A 15,237-nucleotide genomic window follows, 5' to 3' on the forward strand; every position below is an offset into this window, starting at 1 on the left:
ACACTTCAGATAGTGATTTTAACTTCAATGTTGTTATTCTTTCAAAGTTTGAATTGTTTTATTCGAGGTAACTTTGCAGCTGGGAGTTGTGGCGTTCCCCTGTAATCCAGCCCTTTGGAAGCTAGAATCGATGGATGGTATGAGGTTGGGATTCCTGTGACTCATGGACTCGTGTAGATCGGACGTCCGCGTTAAGCTGGGTGTCAATATGGTCGTCTTCAGGTAACTGATGGACCACCAGGTTGTTCTAAGGAGGGACAAACCGGCTCAGGGCGGTAACGCAGCAGGCAAAAATTCCCGCATTCGGCAGTGACGGGATAACCTCTGAGAGCGAGCTTCGAGTCACAACGCAACCAATACGACCGTACACGAATCTTATGTCAGTCTTTACACTTCAGATAGTGATTTTAACTTCAATGTTGTTATTCTTTCAAAGTTTGAATTGTTTTATTCGAGGTAACTTTGCAGCTGGGAGTTGTGGCGAGCTCCTGTAATCCAGCCCTTTGGAAGCTAGAATCGATGGATGGTATGAGGTTGGGATTCCTGTGACTCATGGACTCGTGTAGATCGGACGTCCGCGTTAAGCTGGGTGTCAATATGGTCGTCTTCAGGTAACTGATGGACCACCAGGTTGTTCTAAGGAGGGACAAACCGGCTCAGGGCGGTAACGCAGCAGGCAAAAGTTCCCGCATTCGGCAGTGACGGGATAACGTCTGAGAGCGAGCTTCGAGTCACAACGCAACCAATACGACCGTACACGATTCTTATGTCAGTCTTTACACTTCAGATAGTGATTTTAACTTCAATGTTGTTATTCTTTCAAAGTTTGAATTGTTTTATTCGAGGTAACTTTGCAGCTGGGAGTTGTGGCGAGCTCCTGTAATCCAGCCCTTTGGAAGCTAGAATCGATGGATGGTATGAGGTTGGGATTCCTGTGACTCATGGACTCGTGTAGATCGGACGTCCGCGTTAAGCTGGGTGTCAATTTGGTCGTCTTCAGGTAACTGATGGACCACCAGGTTGTTCTAAGGAGGGACAAACCGGCTCAGGGCGGTAACGCAGCAGGCAAAAGTTCCCGCATTCGGCAGTGACGGGATAACGTCTGAGAGCGAGCTTCGAGTCACAACGCAACCAATTCGACCGTACACGATTCTTATGTCAGTCTTTACACTTCAGATAGTGATTTTAACTTCAATGTTGTTATCCTTTCAAAGTTTGAATTGTTTTATTCGAGGCAACTTTGCAGCTGGAGTTGTGGCGAGCCCCTGTAATCCAGCCCTTTGGAAGCTAGAATCGATGGATGGTATGAGGTAGGGATTCCTGTGACTCATGGACTCGTGTAGATCGGACGTCCGCGTTAAGCTGGGTGTCAATATGGTCGTCTTCAGGTAACTGATGGACCACCAGGTTGTTCTAAGGAGGGACAAACCGGCTCAGGGCGGTAACGCAGCAGGCAAAAGTTCCCGCATTCGCCAGTGACGGGATAACGTCTGAGAGCGAGCTTCGAGTCACAACGCAACCAATACGACCGTACACGATTCTTATGTCAGTCTTTACACTTCAGATAGTGATTTTAACTTCAATGTTGTTATCCTTTCAAAGTTTGAATTGTTTTATTCGAGGCAACTTTGCAGCTGGAGTTGTGGCGAGCCCCTGTAATCCAGCCCTTTGGAAGCTAGAATCGATGGATGGTATGAGGTAGGGATTCCTGTGACTCATGGACTCGTGTAGATCGGACGTCCGCGTTAAGCTGGGTGTCAATATGGTCGTCTTCAGGTAACTGATGGACCACCAGGTTGTTCTAAGGAGGGACAAACCGGCTCAGGGCGGTAACGCAGCAGGCAAAAATTCCCGCATTCGGCAGTGACGGGATAACCTCTGAGAGCGAGCTTCGAGTCACAACGCAACCAATACGACCGTACACGAATCTTATGTCAGTCTTTACACTTCAGATAGTGATTTTAACTTCAATGTTGTTATTCTTTCAAAGTTTGAATTGTTTTATTCGAGGTAACTTTGCAGCTGGGAGTTGTGGCGAGCTCCTGTAATCCAGCCCTTTGGAAGCTAGAATCGATGGATGGTATGAGGTTGGGATTCCTGTGACTCATGGACTCGTGTAGATCGGACGTCCGCGTTAAGCTGGGTGTCAATATGGTCGTCTTCAGGTAACTGATGGACCACCAGGTTGTTCTAAGGAGGGACAAACCGGCTCAGGGCGGTAACGCAGCAGGCAAAAGTTCCCGCATTCGGCAGTGACGGGATAACGTCTGAGAGCGAGCTTCGAGTCACAACGCAACCAATACGACCGTACACGATTCTTATGTCAGTCTTTACACTTCAGATAGTGATTTTAACTTCAATGTTGTTATTCTTTCAAAGTTTGAATTGTTTTATTCGAGGTAACTTTGCAGCTGGGAGTTGTGGCGAGCTCCTGTAATCCAGCCCTTTGGAAGCTAGAATCGATGGATGGTATGAGGTTGGGATTCCTGTGACTCATGGACTCGTGTAGATCGGACGTCCGCGTTAAGCTGGGTGTCAATATGGTCGTCTTCAGGTAACTGATGGACCACCAGGTTGTTCTAAGGAGGGACAAACCGGCTCAGGGCGGTAACGCAGCAGGCAAAAGTTCCCGCATTCGGCAGTGACGGGATAACGTCTGAGAGCGAGCTTCGAGTCACAACGCAACCAATTCGACCGTACACGATTCTTATGTCAGTCTTTACACTTCAGATAGTGATTTTAACTTCAATGTTGTTATCCTTTCAAAGTTTGAATTGTTTTATTCGAGGCAACTTTGCAGCTGGAGTTGTGGCGAGCCCCTGTAATCCAGCCCTTTGGAAGCTAGAATCGATGGATGGTATGAGGTAGGGATTCCTGTGACTCATGGACTCGTGTAGATCGGACGTCCGCGTTAAGCTGGGTGTCAATATGGTCGTCTTCAGGTAACTGATGGACCACCAGGTTGTTCTAAGGAGGGACAAACCGGCTCAGGGCGGTAACGCAGCAGGCAAAAGTTCCCGCATTCGGCAGTGACGGGATAACGTCTGAGAGCGAGCTTCGAGTCACAACGCAACCAATACGACCGTACACGATTCTTATGTCAGTCTTTACACTTCAGATAGTGATTTTAACTTCAATGTTGTTATTCTTTCAAAGTTTGAATTGTTTTATTCGAGGTAACTTTGCAGCTGGGAGTTGTGGCGAGCTCCTGTAATCCAGCCCTTTGGAAGCTAGAATCGATGGATGGTATGAGGTTGGGATTCCTGTGACTCATGGACTCGTGTAGATCGGACGTCCGCGTTAAGCTGGGTGTCAATATGGTCGTCTTCAGGTAACTGATGGACCACCAGGTTGTTCTAAGGAGGGACAAACCGGCTCAGGGCGGTAACGCAGCAGGCAATAGTTCCCGCATTCGGCAGTGACGGGATAACGTCTGAGAGCGAGCTTCGAGTCACAACGCAACCAATACGACCGTACACGATTCTTATGTCAGTCTTTACACTTCAGATAGTGATTTTAACTTCAATGTTGTTATTCTTTCAAAGTTTGAATTGTTTTATTCGAGGCAACTTTGCAGCTGGAGTTGTGGCGAGCCCCTGTAATCCAGCCCTTTGGAAGCTAGAATCGATGGATGGTATGAGGTAGGGATTCCTGTGACTCATGGACTCGTGTAGATCGGACGTCCGCGTTAAGCTGGGTGTCAATATGGTCGTCTTCAGGTAACTGATGGACCACCAGGTTGTTCTAAGGAGGGACAAACCGGCTCAGGGCGGTAACGCAGCAGGCAAAAGTTCCCGCATTCGGCAGTGACGGGATAACGTCTGAGAGTGAGCTTCGGGTCACAACGCAACCAATACGACCGTACACGATTCTTATGTCAGTCTTTACACTTCAGATAGTGATTTTAACTTCAATGTTGTTATCCTTTCAAAGTTTGAATTGTTTTATTCGAGGTAACTTTGCAGCTGGGAGTTGTGGCGTTCCCCTGTAATCCAGCCTTTCGGAAGCTAGAATCGATAGACGATATGAGGTTGGGATTCCTGTAACTCAAGGACTCGTGTAGATCGGACGTCCGCGTTAAGCTGGGTGTCAATATGGTCGTCTTCAGGTAACTGATGGACCACCAGGTTGTTCTAAGGAGGGACAAACCGGCTCAGGGCGGTAACGCAGCAGGCAAAAGTTCCCGCATTCGGCAGTGACGGGATAACGTCTGAGAGCGAGCTTCGAGTCACAACGCAACCAATACGACCGTACACGATTCTTATGTCAGTCTTTACACTTCAGATAGTGATTTTAACTTCAATGTTGTTATTCTTTCAAAGTTTGAATTGTTTTATTCGAGGTAACTTTGCAGCTGGGAGTTGTGGCGAGCTCCTGTAATCCAGCCCTTTGGAAGCTAGAATCGATGGATGGTATGAGGTTGGGATTCCTGTGACTCATGGACTCGTGTAGATCGGACGTCCGCGTTAAGCTGGGTGTCAATATGGTCGTCTTCAGGTAACTGATGGACCACCAGGTTGTTCTAAGGAGGGACAAACCGGCTCAGGGCGGTAACGCAGCAGGCAAAAGTTCCCGCATTCGGCAGTGACGGGATAACGTCTGAGAGCGAGCTTCGAGTCACAACGCAACCAATTCGACCGTACACGATTCTTATGTCAGTCTTTACACTTCAGATAGTGATTTTAACTTCAATGTTGTTATCCTTTCAAAGTTTGAATTGTTTTATTCGAGGCAACTTTGCAGCTGGAGTTGTGGCGAGCCCCTGTAATCCAGCCCTTTGGAAGCTAGAATCGATGGATGGTATGAGGTAGGGATTCCTGTGACTCATGGACTCGTGTAGATCGGACGTCCGCGTTAAGCTGGGTGTCAATATGGTCGTCTTCAGGTAACTGATGGACCACCAGGTTGTTCTAAGGAGGGACAAACCGGCTCAGGGCGGTAACGCAGCAGGCAAAAGTTCCCGCATTCGGCAGTGACGGGATAACGTCTGAGAGTGAGCTTCGGGTCACAACGCAACCAATACGACCGTACACGATTCTTATGTCAGTCTTTACACTTCAGATAGTGATTTTAACTTCAATGTTGTTATTCTTTCAAAGTTTGAATTGTTTTATTCGAGGTAACTTTGCAGCTGGGAGTTGTGGCGTTCCCCTGTAATCCAGCCCTTTGGAAGCTAGAATCGATGGATGGTATGAGGTTGGGATTCCTGTGACTCATGGACTCGTGTAGATCGGACGTCCGCGTTAAGCTGGGTGTCAATATGGTCGTCTTCAGGTAACTGATGGACCACCAGGTTGTTCTAAGGAGGGACAAACCGGCTCAGGGCGGTAACGCAGCAGGCAAAAATTCCCGCATTCGGCAGTGACGGGATAACCTCTGAGAGCGAGCTTCGAGTCACAACGCAACCAATACGACCGTACACGATTCTTATGTCAGTCTTTACACTTCAGATAGTGATTGTAACTTCAATGTTGTTATTCTTTCAAAGTTTGAATTGTTTTATTCGAGGTAACTTTGCAGCTGGGAGTTGTGGCGAGCTCCTGTAATCCAGCCCTTTGGAAGCTAGAATCGATGGATGGTATGAGGTTGGGATTCCTGTGACTCATGGACTCGTGTAGATCGGACGTCCGCGTTAAGCTGGGTGTCAATATGGTCGTCTTCAGGTAACTGATGGACCACCAGGTTGTTCTAACGAGGGACAAACCGGCTCAGGGCGGTAACGCAGCAGGCAAAAGTTCCCGCATTCGGCAGTGACGGGATAACCTCTGAGAGCGAGCTTCGAGTCACAACGCAACCAATACGACCGTACACGATTCTTATGTCAGTCTTTACACTTCAGATAGTGATTTTAACTTCAATGTTGTTATTCTTTCAAAGTTTGAATTGTTTTATTCGAGGTAACTTTGCAGCTGGGAGTTGTGGCGAGCTCCTGTAATCCAGCCCTTTGGAAGCTAGAATCGATGGATGGTATGAGGTTGGGATTCCTGTGACTCATGGACTCGTGTAGATCGGACGTCCGCTTTAAGCTGGGTGTCAATATGGTCGTCTTCAGGTAACTGATGGACCACCAGGTTGTTCTAAGGAGGGACAAACCGGCTCAGGGCGGTAACGCAGCAGGCAAAAGTTCCCGCATTCGGCAGTGACGGGATAACGTCTGAGAGCGAGCTTCGAGTCACAACGCAACCAATACGACCGTACACGATTCTTATGTCAGTCTTTACACTTCAGATAGTGATTTTAACTTCAATGTTGTTATTCTTTCAAAGTTTGAATTGTTTTATTCGAGGTAACTTTGCAGCTGGGAGTTGTGGCGTTCCCCTGTAATCCAGCCCTTTGGAAGCTAGAATCGATGGATGGTATGAGGTTGGGATTCCTGTGACTCATGGACTCGTGTAGATCGGACGTCCGCGTTAAGCTGGGTGTCAATATGGTCGTCTTCAGGTAACTGATGGACCACCAGGTTGTTCTAAGGAGGGACAAACCGGCTCAGGGCGGTAACGCAGCAGGCAAAAATTCCCGCATTCGGCAGTGACGGGATAACCTCTGAGAGCGAGCTTCGAGTCACAACGCAACCAATACGACCGTACACGATTCTTATGTCAGTCTTTACACTTCAGATAGTGATTGTAACTTCAATGTTGTTATTCTTTCAAAGTTTGAATTGTTTTATTCGAGGTAACTTTGCAGCTGGGAGTTGTGGCGAGCTCCTGTAATCCAGCCCTTTGGAAGCTAGAATCGATGGATGGTATGAGGTTGGGATTCCTGTGACTCATGGACTCGTGTAGATCGGACGTCCGCGTTAAGCTGGGTGTCAATATGGTCGTCTTCAGGTAACTGATGGACCACCAGGTTGTTCTAACGAGGGACAAACCGGCTCAGGGCGGTAACGCAGCAGGCAAAAGTTCCCGCATTCGGCAGTGACGGGATAACCTCTGAGAGCGAGCTTCGAGTCACAACGCAACCAATACGACCGTACACGATTCTTATGTCAGTCTTTACACTTCAGATAGTGATTTTAACTTCAATGTTGTTATTCTTTCAAAGTTTGAATTGTTTTATTCGAGGTAACTTTGCAGCTGGGAGTTGTGGCGAGCTCCTGTAATCCAGCCCTTTGGAAGCTAGAATCGATGGATGGTATGAGGTTGGGATTCCTGTGACTCATGGACTCGTGTAGATCGGACGTCCGCTTTAAGCTGGGTGTCAATATGGTCGTCTTCAGGTAACTGATGGACCACCAGGTTGTTCTAAGGAGGGACAAACCGGCTCAGGGCGGTAACGCAGCAGGCAAAAGTTCCCGCATTCGGCAGTGACGGGATAACGTCTGAGAGCGAGCTTCGAGTCACAACGCAACCAATACGACCGTACACGATTCTTATGTCAGTCTTTACACTTCAGATAGTGATTTTAACTTCAATGTTGTTATTCTTTCAAAGTTTGAATTGTTTTATTCGAGGTAACTTTGCAGCTGGGAGTTGTGGCGAGCTCCTGTAATCCAGCCGTTTGGAAGCTAGAATCGATGGATGGTATGAGGTTGGGATTCCTGTGACTCATGGACTCGTGTAGATCGGACGTCCGCGTTAAGCTGGGTGTCAATATGGTCGTCTTCAGGTAACTGATGGACCACCAGGTTGTTCTAAGGAGGGACAAACCGGCTCAGGGCGGTAACGCAGCAGGCAAAAGTTCCCGCATTCGGCAGTGACGGGATAACGTCTGAGAGCGAGCTTCGAGTCACAACGCAACCAATTCGACCGTACACGATTCTTATGTCAGTCTTTACACTTCAGATAGTGATTTTAACTTCAATGTTGTTATCCTTTCAAAGTTTGAATTGTTTTATTCGAGGCAACTTTGCAGCTGGAGTTGTGGCGAGCCCCTGTAATCCAGCCCTTTGGAAGCTAGAATCGATGGATGGTATGAGGTAGGGATTCCTGTGACTCATGGACTCGTGTAGATCGGACGTCCGCGTTAAGCTGGGTGTCAATATGGTCGTCTTCAGGTAACTGATGGACCACCAGGTTGTTCTAAGGAGGGACAAACCGGCTCAGGGCGGTAACGCAGCAGGCAAAAGTTCCCGCATTCGGCAGTGACGGGATAACGTCTGAGAGTGAGCTTCGGGTCACAACGCAACCAATACGACCGTACACGATTCTTATGTCAGTCTTTACACTTCAGATAGTGATTTTAACTTCAATGTTGTTATCCTTTCAAAGTTTGAATTGTTTTATTCGAGGTAACTTTGCAGCTGGGAGTTGTGGCGTTCCCCTGTAATCCAGCCTTTCGGAAGCTAGAATCGATAGACGATATGAGGTTGGGATTCCTGTAACTCAAGGACTCGTGTAGATCGGACGTCCGCGTTAAGCTGGGTGTCAATATGGTCGTCTTCAGGTAACTGATGGACCACCAGGTTGTTCTAAGGAGGGACAAACCGGCTCAGGGCGGTAACGCAGCAGGCAAAAGTTCCCGCATTCGGCAGTGACGGGATAACGTCTGAGAGCGAGCTTCGAGTCACAACGCAACCAATACGACCGTACACGATTCTTATGTCAGTCTTTACACTTCAGATAGTGATTTTAACTTCAATGTTGTTATTCTTTCAAAGTTTGAATTGTTTTATTCGAGGTAACTTTGCAGCTGGGAGTTGTGGCGAGCTCCTGTAATCCAGCCCTTTGGAAGCTAGAATCGATGGATGGTATGAGGTTGGGATTCCTGTGACTCATGGACTCGTGTAGATCGGACGTCCGCGTTAAGCTGGGTGTCAATATGGTCGTCTTCAGGTAACTGATGGACCACCAGGTTGTTCTAAGGAGGGACAAACCGGCTCAGGGCGGTAACGCAGCAGGCAAAAGTTCCCGCATTCGGCAGTGACGGGATAACGTCTGAGAGCGAGCTTCGAGTCACAACGCAACCAATTCGACCGTACACGATTCTTATGTCAGTCTTTACACTTCAGATAGTGATTTTAACTTCAATGTTGTTATCCTTTCAAAGTTTGAATTGTTTTATTCGAGGCAACTTTGCAGCTGGAGTTGTGGCGAGCCCCTGTAATCCAGCCCTTTGGAAGCTAGAATCGATGGATGGTATGAGGTTGGGATTCCTGTGACTCATGGACTCGTGTAGATCGGACGTCCGCGTTAAGCTGGGTGTCAATATGGTCGTCTTCAGGTAACTGATGGACCACCAGGTTGTTCTAAGGAGGGACAAACCGGCTCAGGGCGGTAACGCAGCAGGCAAAAGTTCCCGCATTCGGCAGTGACGGGATAACGTCTGAGAGCGAGCTTCGAGTCACAACGCAACCAATACGACCGTACACGATTCTTATGTCAGTCTTTACACTTCAGATAGTGATTGTAACTTCAATGTTGTTATTCTTTCAAAGTTTGAATTGTTTTATTCGAGGTAACTTTGCAGCTGGGAGTTGTGGCGAGCTCCTGTAATCCAGCCCTTTGGAAGCTAGAATCGATGGATGGTATGAGGTTGGGATTCCTGTGACTCATGGACTCGTGTAGATCGGACGTCCGCGTTAAGCTGGGTGTCAATATGGTCGTCTTCAGGTAACTGATGGACCACCAGGTTGTTCTAACGAGGGACAAACCGGCTCAGGGCGGTAACGCAGCAGGCAAAAGTTCCCGCATTCGGCAGTGACGGGATAACCTCTGAGAGCGAGCTTCGAGTCACAACGCAACCAATACGACCGTACACGATTCTTATGTCAGTCTTTACACTTCAGATAGTGATTTTAACTTCAATGTTGTTATTCTTTCAAAGTTTGAATTGTTTTATTCGAGGTAACTTTGCAGCTGGGAGTTGTGGCGAGCTCCTGTAATCCAGCCCTTTGGAAGCTAGAATCGATGGATGGTATGAGGTTGGGATTCCTGTGACTCATGGACTCGTGTAGATCGGACGTCCGCGTTAAGCTGGGTGTCAATATGGTCGTCTTCAGGTAACTGATGGACCACCAGGTTGTTCTAAGGAGGGACAAACCGGCTCAGGGCGGTAACGCAGCAGGCAAAAGTTCCCGCATTCGGCAGTGACGGGATAACCTCTGAGAGCGAGCTTCGAGTCACAACGCAACCAATACGACCGTACACGATTCTTATGTCAGTCTTTACACTTCAGATAGTGATTTTAACTTCAATGTTGTTATTCTTTCAAAGTTTGAATTGTTTTATTCGAGGTAACTTTGCAGCTGGGAGTTGTGGCGAGCTCCTGTAATCCAGCCCTTTGGAAGCTAGAATCGATGGATGGTATGAGGTTGGGATTCCTGTGACTCATGGACTCGTGTAGATCGGACGTCCGCGTTAAGCTGGGTGTCAATATGGTCGTCTTCAGGTAACTGATGGACCACCAGGTTGTTCTAAGGAGGGACAAACCGGCTCAGGGCGGTAACGCAGCAGGCAAAAGTTCCCGCATTCGGCAGTGACGGGATAACGTCTGAGAGCGAGCTTCGAGTCACAACGCAACCAATACGACCGTACACGATTCTTATGTCAGTCTTTACACTTCAGATAGTGATTTTAACTTCAATGTTGTTATTCTTTCAAAGTTTGAATTGTTTTATTCGAGGTAACTTTGCAGCTGGGAGTTGTGGCGAGCTCCTGTAATCCAGCCCTTTGGAAGCTAGAATCGATGGATGGTATGAGGTTGGGATTCCTGTGACTCATGGACTCGTGTAGATCGGACGTCCGCGTTAAGCTGGGTGTCAATATGGTCGTCTTCAGGTAACTGATGGACCACCAGGTTGTTCTAAGGAGGGACAAACCGGCTCAGGGCGGTAACGCAGCAGGCAAAAGTTCCCGCATTCGGCAGTGACGGGATAACGTCTGAGAGCGAGCTTCGAGTCACAACGCATCCAATTCGACCGTACACGATTCTTATGTCAGTCTTTACACTTCAGATAGTGATTTTAACTTCAATGTTGTTATCCTTTCAAAGTTTGAATTGTTTTATTCGAGGTAACTTTGCAGCTGGAGTTGTGGCGAGCCCCTGTAATCCAGCCCTTTGGAAGCTAGAATCGATGGATGGTATGAGGTAGGGATTCCTGTGACTCATGGACTCGTGTAGATCGGACGTCCGCGTTAAGCTGGGTGTCAATATGGTCGTCTTCAGGTAACTGATGGACTACCAGGTTGTTCTAAGGAGGGACAAACCGGCTCAGGGCGGTGACGCAGCAGGCAAAAGTTCCCGCATTCGGCAGTGACGGGATAACGTCTGAGAGTGAGCTTCGGGTCACAACGCAACCAATACGACCGTACACGATTCTTATGTCAGTCTTTACACTTCAGATAGTGATTTTAACTTCAATGTTGTTATCCTTTCAAAGTTTGAATTGTTTTATTCGAGGTAACTTTGCAGCTGGGAGTTGTGGCGTTCCCCTGTAATCCAGCCTTTCGGAAGCTAGAATCGATAGACGATATGAGGTTGGGATTCCTGTAACTCAAGGACTCGTGTAGATCGGACGTCCGCGTTAAGCTGGGTGTCAATATGGTCGTCTTCAGGTAACTGATGGACCACCAGGTTGTTCTAAGGAGGGACAAACCGGCTCAGGGCGGTAACGCAGCAGGCAAAAGTTCCCACATTCGGCAGTGACGGGATAACCTCTTAGAGCGAGCTTCGAGTCACAACGCAACCAATACGACCGTACACGATTCTTATGTCAGTCTTTACACTTCAGATAGTGATTTTAACTTCAATGTTGTTATTCTTTCAAAGTTTGAATTGTTTTATTCGAGGTAACTTTGCAGCTGGGAGTTGTGGCGAGCTCCTGTAATCCAGCCCTTTGGAAGCTAGAATCGATGGATGGTATGAGGTTGGGATTCCTGTGACTCATGGACTCGTGTAGATCGGACGTCCGCGTTAAGCTGGGTGTCAATATGGTCGTCTTCAGGTAACTGATGGACCACCAGGTTGTTCTAAGGAGGGACAAACCGGCTCAGGGCGGTAACGCAGCAGGCAATAGTTCCCGCATTCGGCAGTGACGGGATAACGTCTGAGAGCGAGCTTCGAGTCACAACGCAACCAATACGACCGTACACGATTCTTATGTCAGTCTTTACACTTCAGATAGTGATTTTAACTTCAATGTTGTTATTCTTTCAAAGTTTGAATTGTTTTATTCGAGGTAACTTTGCAGCTGGGAGTTGTGGCGAGCTCCTGTAATCCAGCCCTTTGGAAGCTAGAATCGATGGATGGTATGAGGTTGGGATTCCTGTGACTCATGGACTCGTGTAGATCGGACGTCCGCGTTAAGCTGGGTGTCAATATGGTCGTTTTCAGGTAACTGATGGACCACCAGGTTGTTGTAAGGAGGGACAAACCGGCTCAGGGCGGTAACGCAGCAGGCAAAAGTTCCCGCATTCGGCAGTGACGGGATAACGTCTGAGAGCGAGCTTCGAGTCACAACGCAACCAATACGACCGTACACGATTCTTATGTCAGTCTTTACACTTCAGATAGTGATTTTAACTTCAATGTTGTTATTCTTTCAAAGTTTGAATTGTTTTATTCGAGGTAACTTTGCAGCTGGGAGTTGTGGCGAGCTCCTGTAATCCAGCCCTTTGGAAGCTAGAATCGATGGATGGTATGAGGTTGGGATTCCTGTGACTCATGGACTCGTGTAGATCGGACGTCCGCGTTAAGCTGGGTGTCAATATGGTCGTCTTCAGGTAACTGATGGACCACCAGGTTGTTCTAAGGAGGGACAAACCGGCTCAGGGCGGTAACGCAGCAGGCAATAGTTCCCGCATTCGGCAGTGACGGGATAACGTCTGAGAGCGAGCTTCGAGTCACAACGCAACCAATACGACCGTACACGATTCTTATGTCAGTCTTTACACTTCAGATAGTGATTTTAACTTCAATGTTGTTATTCTTTCAAAGTTTGAATTGTTTTATTCGAGGTAACTTTGCAGCTGGGAGTTGTGGCGAGCTCCTGTAATCCAGCCCTTTGGAAGCTAGAATCGATGGATGGTATGAGGTTGGGATTCCTGTGACTCATGGACTCGTGTAGATCGGACGTCCGCGTTAAGCTGGGTGTCAATATGGTCGTTTTCAGGTAACTGATGGACCACCAGGTTGTTCTAAGGAGGGACAAACCGGCTCAGGGCGGTAACGCAGCAGGCAAAAGTTCCCGCATTCGGCAGTGACGGGATAACGTCTGAGAGCGAGCTTCGAGTCACAACGCAACCAATACGACCGTACACGATTCTTATGTCAGTCTTTACACTTCAGATAGTGATTTTAACTTCAATGTTGTTATTCTTTCAAAGTTTGAATTGTTTTATTCGAGGTAACTTTGCAGCTGGGAGTTGTGGCGAGCTCCTGTAATCCAGCCCTTTGGAAGCTAGAATCGATGGATGGTATGAGGTTGGGATTCCTGTGACTCATGGACTCGTGTAGATCGGACGTCCGCGTTAAGCTGGGTGTCAATATGGTCGTTTTCAGGTAACTGATGGACCACCAGGTTGTTCTAAGGAGGGACAAACCGGCTCAGGGCGGTAACGCAGCAGGCAAAAGTTCCCGCATTCGGCAGTGACGGGATAACGTCTGAGAGCGAGCTTCGAGTCACAACGCAACCAATACGACCGTACACGATTCTTATGTCAGTCTTTACACTTCAGATAGTGATTTTAACTTCAATGTTGTTATCCTTTCAAAGTTTGAATTGTTTTATTCGAGGTAACTTTGCAGCTGGGAGTTGTGGCGTTCCCCTGTAATCCAGCCTTTCGGAAGCTAGAATCGATAGACGATATGAGGTTGGGATTCCTGTAACTCAAGGACTCGTGTAGATCGGACGTCCGCGTTAAGCTGGGTGTCAATATGGTCGTCTTCAGGTAACTGATGGACCACCAGGTTGTTCTAAGGAGGGACAAACCGGCTCAGGGCGGTAACGCAGCAGGCAAAAGTTCCCACATTCGGCAGTGACGGGATAACCTCTTAGAGCGAGCTTCGAGTCACAACGCAACCAATACGACCGTACACGATTCTTATGTCAGTCTTTACACTTCAGATAGTGATTTTAACTTCAATGTTGTTATTCTTTCAAAGTTTGAATTGTTTTATTCGAGGTAACTTTGCAGCTGGGAGTTGTGGCGAGCTCCTGTAATCCAGCCCTTTGGAAGCTAGAATCGATGGATGGTATGAGGTTGGGATTCCTGTGACTCATGGACTCGTGTAGATCGGACGTCCGCGTTAAGCTGGGTGTCAATATGGTCGTTTTCAGGTAACTGATGGACCACCAGGTTGTTCTAAGGAGGGACAAACCGGCTCAGGGCGGTAACGCAGCAGGCAAAAGTTCCCACATTCGGCAGTGACGGGATAACCTCTTAGAGCGAGCTTCGAGTCACAACGCAACCAATACGACCGTACACGATTCTTATGTCAGTCTTTACACTTCAGATAGTGATTTTAACTTCAATGTTGTTATTCTTTCAAAGTTTGAATTGTTTTATTCGAGGTAACTTTGCAGCTGGGAGTTGTGGCGTTCCCCTGTAATCCAGCCCTTTGGAAGCTAGAATCGATGGATGGTATGAGGTTGGGATTCCTGTGACTCATGGACTCGTGTAGATCGGACGTCCGCGTTAAGCTGGGTGTCAATATGGTCGTCTTCAGGTAACTGATGGACCACCAGGTTGTTCTAAGGAGGGACAAACCGGCTCAGGGCGGTAACGCAGCAGGCAAAAATTCCCGCATTCGGCAGTGACGGGATAACCTCTGAGAGCGAGCTTCGAGTCACAACGCAACCAATACGACCGTACACGATTCTTATGTCAGTCTTTACACTTCAGATAGTGATTTTAACTTCAATGTTGTTATTCTTTCAAAGTTTGAATTGTTTTATTCGAGGTAACTTTGCAGCTGGGAGTTGTGGCGAGCTCCTGTAATCCAGCCCTTTGGAAGCTAGAATCGATGGATGGTATGAGGTTGGGATTCCTGTGACTCCTGGACTCGTGTAGATCGGACGTCCGCGTTAAGCTGGGTGTCAATATGGTCGTCTTCAGGTAACTGATGGACCACCAGGTTGTTCTAAGGAGGGACAAACCGGCTCAGGGCGGTAACGCAGCAGGCAATAGTTCCCGCATTCGGCAGTTACGGGATAACGTCTGAGAGCGAGCTTCGAGTCACAACGCAACCAATACGACCGTACACGATTCTTATGTCAGTCTTTACACTTCAGATAGTGATTTTAACTTCAATGTTGTTATTCTTTCAAAGTTTGAATTGTTTTATTCGAGGTAACTT

At 47.7% G+C, this 15,237-nt stretch overlaps 39 non-coding genes across 39 annotated transcripts; all 39 read left to right on the forward strand.

The window, feature by feature from the left end:
- The first annotated feature begins 78 nt into the window (after window positions 1-78).
- LOC149606809 (signal recognition particle RNA) lies at window positions 79-378 on the forward strand. Its single transcript, XR_016377545.1, has one exon.
- An 89-nt stretch (window positions 379-467) lies between these two features.
- On the forward strand, window positions 468-767 carry LOC149606810 (signal recognition particle RNA). The gene has a single exon (XR_016377263.1).
- Window positions 768-856: 89 nt separating this feature from the next.
- LOC149606811 (signal recognition particle RNA) lies at window positions 857-1,156 on the forward strand. Its single transcript, XR_016377261.1, has one exon.
- An 89-nt stretch (window positions 1,157-1,245) lies between these two features.
- On the forward strand, window positions 1,246-1,544 carry LOC149606812 (signal recognition particle RNA). Its single transcript, XR_016377530.1, has one exon.
- Window positions 1,545-1,633: 89 nt separating this feature from the next.
- Window positions 1,634-1,932, forward strand: LOC149606813 (signal recognition particle RNA). Its single transcript, XR_016377662.1, has one exon.
- An 89-nt stretch (window positions 1,933-2,021) lies between these two features.
- On the forward strand, window positions 2,022-2,321 carry LOC149606814 (signal recognition particle RNA). The gene has a single exon (XR_016377274.1).
- Window positions 2,322-2,410: 89 nt separating this feature from the next.
- LOC149606815 (signal recognition particle RNA) lies at window positions 2,411-2,710 on the forward strand. Its single transcript, XR_016377198.1, has one exon.
- An 89-nt stretch (window positions 2,711-2,799) lies between these two features.
- On the forward strand, window positions 2,800-3,098 carry LOC149606816 (signal recognition particle RNA). Its single transcript, XR_016377416.1, has one exon.
- An 89-nt stretch (window positions 3,099-3,187) lies between these two features.
- On the forward strand, window positions 3,188-3,487 carry LOC149606817 (signal recognition particle RNA). The gene has a single exon (XR_016377580.1).
- Window positions 3,488-3,576: 89 nt separating this feature from the next.
- LOC149606818 (signal recognition particle RNA) lies at window positions 3,577-3,875 on the forward strand. The gene has a single exon (XR_016377518.1).
- Window positions 3,876-3,964: 89 nt separating this feature from the next.
- On the forward strand, window positions 3,965-4,264 carry LOC149606819 (signal recognition particle RNA). Its single transcript, XR_016377419.1, has one exon.
- Window positions 4,265-4,353: 89 nt separating this feature from the next.
- Window positions 4,354-4,653, forward strand: LOC149606820 (signal recognition particle RNA). The gene has a single exon (XR_016377207.1).
- Window positions 4,654-4,742: 89 nt separating this feature from the next.
- On the forward strand, window positions 4,743-5,041 carry LOC149606821 (signal recognition particle RNA). The gene has a single exon (XR_016377519.1).
- Window positions 5,042-5,130: 89 nt separating this feature from the next.
- On the forward strand, window positions 5,131-5,430 carry LOC149606822 (signal recognition particle RNA). The gene has a single exon (XR_016377461.1).
- Window positions 5,431-5,519: 89 nt separating this feature from the next.
- Window positions 5,520-5,819, forward strand: LOC149606823 (signal recognition particle RNA). Its single transcript, XR_016377307.1, has one exon.
- Window positions 5,820-5,908: 89 nt separating this feature from the next.
- On the forward strand, window positions 5,909-6,208 carry LOC149606824 (signal recognition particle RNA). The gene has a single exon (XR_016377259.1).
- An 89-nt stretch (window positions 6,209-6,297) lies between these two features.
- Window positions 6,298-6,597, forward strand: LOC149606825 (signal recognition particle RNA). The gene has a single exon (XR_016377462.1).
- Window positions 6,598-6,686: 89 nt separating this feature from the next.
- Window positions 6,687-6,986, forward strand: LOC149606826 (signal recognition particle RNA). The gene has a single exon (XR_016377309.1).
- Window positions 6,987-7,075: 89 nt separating this feature from the next.
- LOC149606827 (signal recognition particle RNA) lies at window positions 7,076-7,375 on the forward strand. Its single transcript, XR_016377260.1, has one exon.
- An 89-nt stretch (window positions 7,376-7,464) lies between these two features.
- On the forward strand, window positions 7,465-7,764 carry LOC149606828 (signal recognition particle RNA). Its single transcript, XR_016377217.1, has one exon.
- Window positions 7,765-7,853: 89 nt separating this feature from the next.
- Window positions 7,854-8,152, forward strand: LOC149606829 (signal recognition particle RNA). The gene has a single exon (XR_016377520.1).
- Window positions 8,153-8,241: 89 nt separating this feature from the next.
- LOC149606830 (signal recognition particle RNA) lies at window positions 8,242-8,541 on the forward strand. Its single transcript, XR_016377420.1, has one exon.
- Window positions 8,542-8,630: 89 nt separating this feature from the next.
- Window positions 8,631-8,930, forward strand: LOC149606831 (signal recognition particle RNA). The gene has a single exon (XR_016377211.1).
- Window positions 8,931-9,019: 89 nt separating this feature from the next.
- On the forward strand, window positions 9,020-9,318 carry LOC149606832 (signal recognition particle RNA). Its single transcript, XR_016377330.1, has one exon.
- Window positions 9,319-9,407: 89 nt separating this feature from the next.
- On the forward strand, window positions 9,408-9,707 carry LOC149606833 (signal recognition particle RNA). The gene has a single exon (XR_016377310.1).
- Window positions 9,708-9,796: 89 nt separating this feature from the next.
- On the forward strand, window positions 9,797-10,096 carry LOC149606834 (signal recognition particle RNA). Its single transcript, XR_016377245.1, has one exon.
- Window positions 10,097-10,185: 89 nt separating this feature from the next.
- LOC149606835 (signal recognition particle RNA) lies at window positions 10,186-10,485 on the forward strand. Its single transcript, XR_016377285.1, has one exon.
- Window positions 10,486-10,574: 89 nt separating this feature from the next.
- Window positions 10,575-10,874, forward strand: LOC149606836 (signal recognition particle RNA). The gene has a single exon (XR_016377264.1).
- An 89-nt stretch (window positions 10,875-10,963) lies between these two features.
- On the forward strand, window positions 10,964-11,262 carry LOC149606837 (signal recognition particle RNA). The gene has a single exon (XR_016377548.1).
- Window positions 11,263-11,351: 89 nt separating this feature from the next.
- Window positions 11,352-11,651, forward strand: LOC149606838 (signal recognition particle RNA). Its single transcript, XR_016377655.1, has one exon.
- An 89-nt stretch (window positions 11,652-11,740) lies between these two features.
- LOC149606839 (signal recognition particle RNA) lies at window positions 11,741-12,040 on the forward strand. The gene has a single exon (XR_016377591.1).
- Window positions 12,041-12,129: 89 nt separating this feature from the next.
- Window positions 12,130-12,429, forward strand: LOC149606840 (signal recognition particle RNA). The gene has a single exon (XR_016377236.1).
- An 89-nt stretch (window positions 12,430-12,518) lies between these two features.
- LOC149606841 (signal recognition particle RNA) lies at window positions 12,519-12,818 on the forward strand. The gene has a single exon (XR_016377602.1).
- An 89-nt stretch (window positions 12,819-12,907) lies between these two features.
- Window positions 12,908-13,207, forward strand: LOC149606842 (signal recognition particle RNA). The gene has a single exon (XR_016377614.1).
- Window positions 13,208-13,296: 89 nt separating this feature from the next.
- Window positions 13,297-13,596, forward strand: LOC149606843 (signal recognition particle RNA). Its single transcript, XR_016377625.1, has one exon.
- An 89-nt stretch (window positions 13,597-13,685) lies between these two features.
- On the forward strand, window positions 13,686-13,985 carry LOC149606844 (signal recognition particle RNA). The gene has a single exon (XR_016377656.1).
- Window positions 13,986-14,074: 89 nt separating this feature from the next.
- LOC149606845 (signal recognition particle RNA) lies at window positions 14,075-14,374 on the forward strand. The gene has a single exon (XR_016377402.1).
- Window positions 14,375-14,463: 89 nt separating this feature from the next.
- Window positions 14,464-14,763, forward strand: LOC149606846 (signal recognition particle RNA). The gene has a single exon (XR_016377463.1).
- An 89-nt stretch (window positions 14,764-14,852) lies between these two features.
- Window positions 14,853-15,152, forward strand: LOC149606847 (signal recognition particle RNA). Its single transcript, XR_016377219.1, has one exon.
- Window positions 15,153-15,237: the final 85 nt, after the last annotated feature.

Source organism: Phalangium opilio, unplaced genomic scaffold (assembly GCF_054372755.1).
Source record: "Phalangium opilio isolate 3A_F unplaced genomic scaffold, DU_Popi_V2 ptg000352l_1, whole genome shotgun sequence".
NCBI classification, from domain to species: domain Eukaryota; kingdom Metazoa; phylum Arthropoda; class Arachnida; order Opiliones; family Phalangiidae; genus Phalangium; species Phalangium opilio.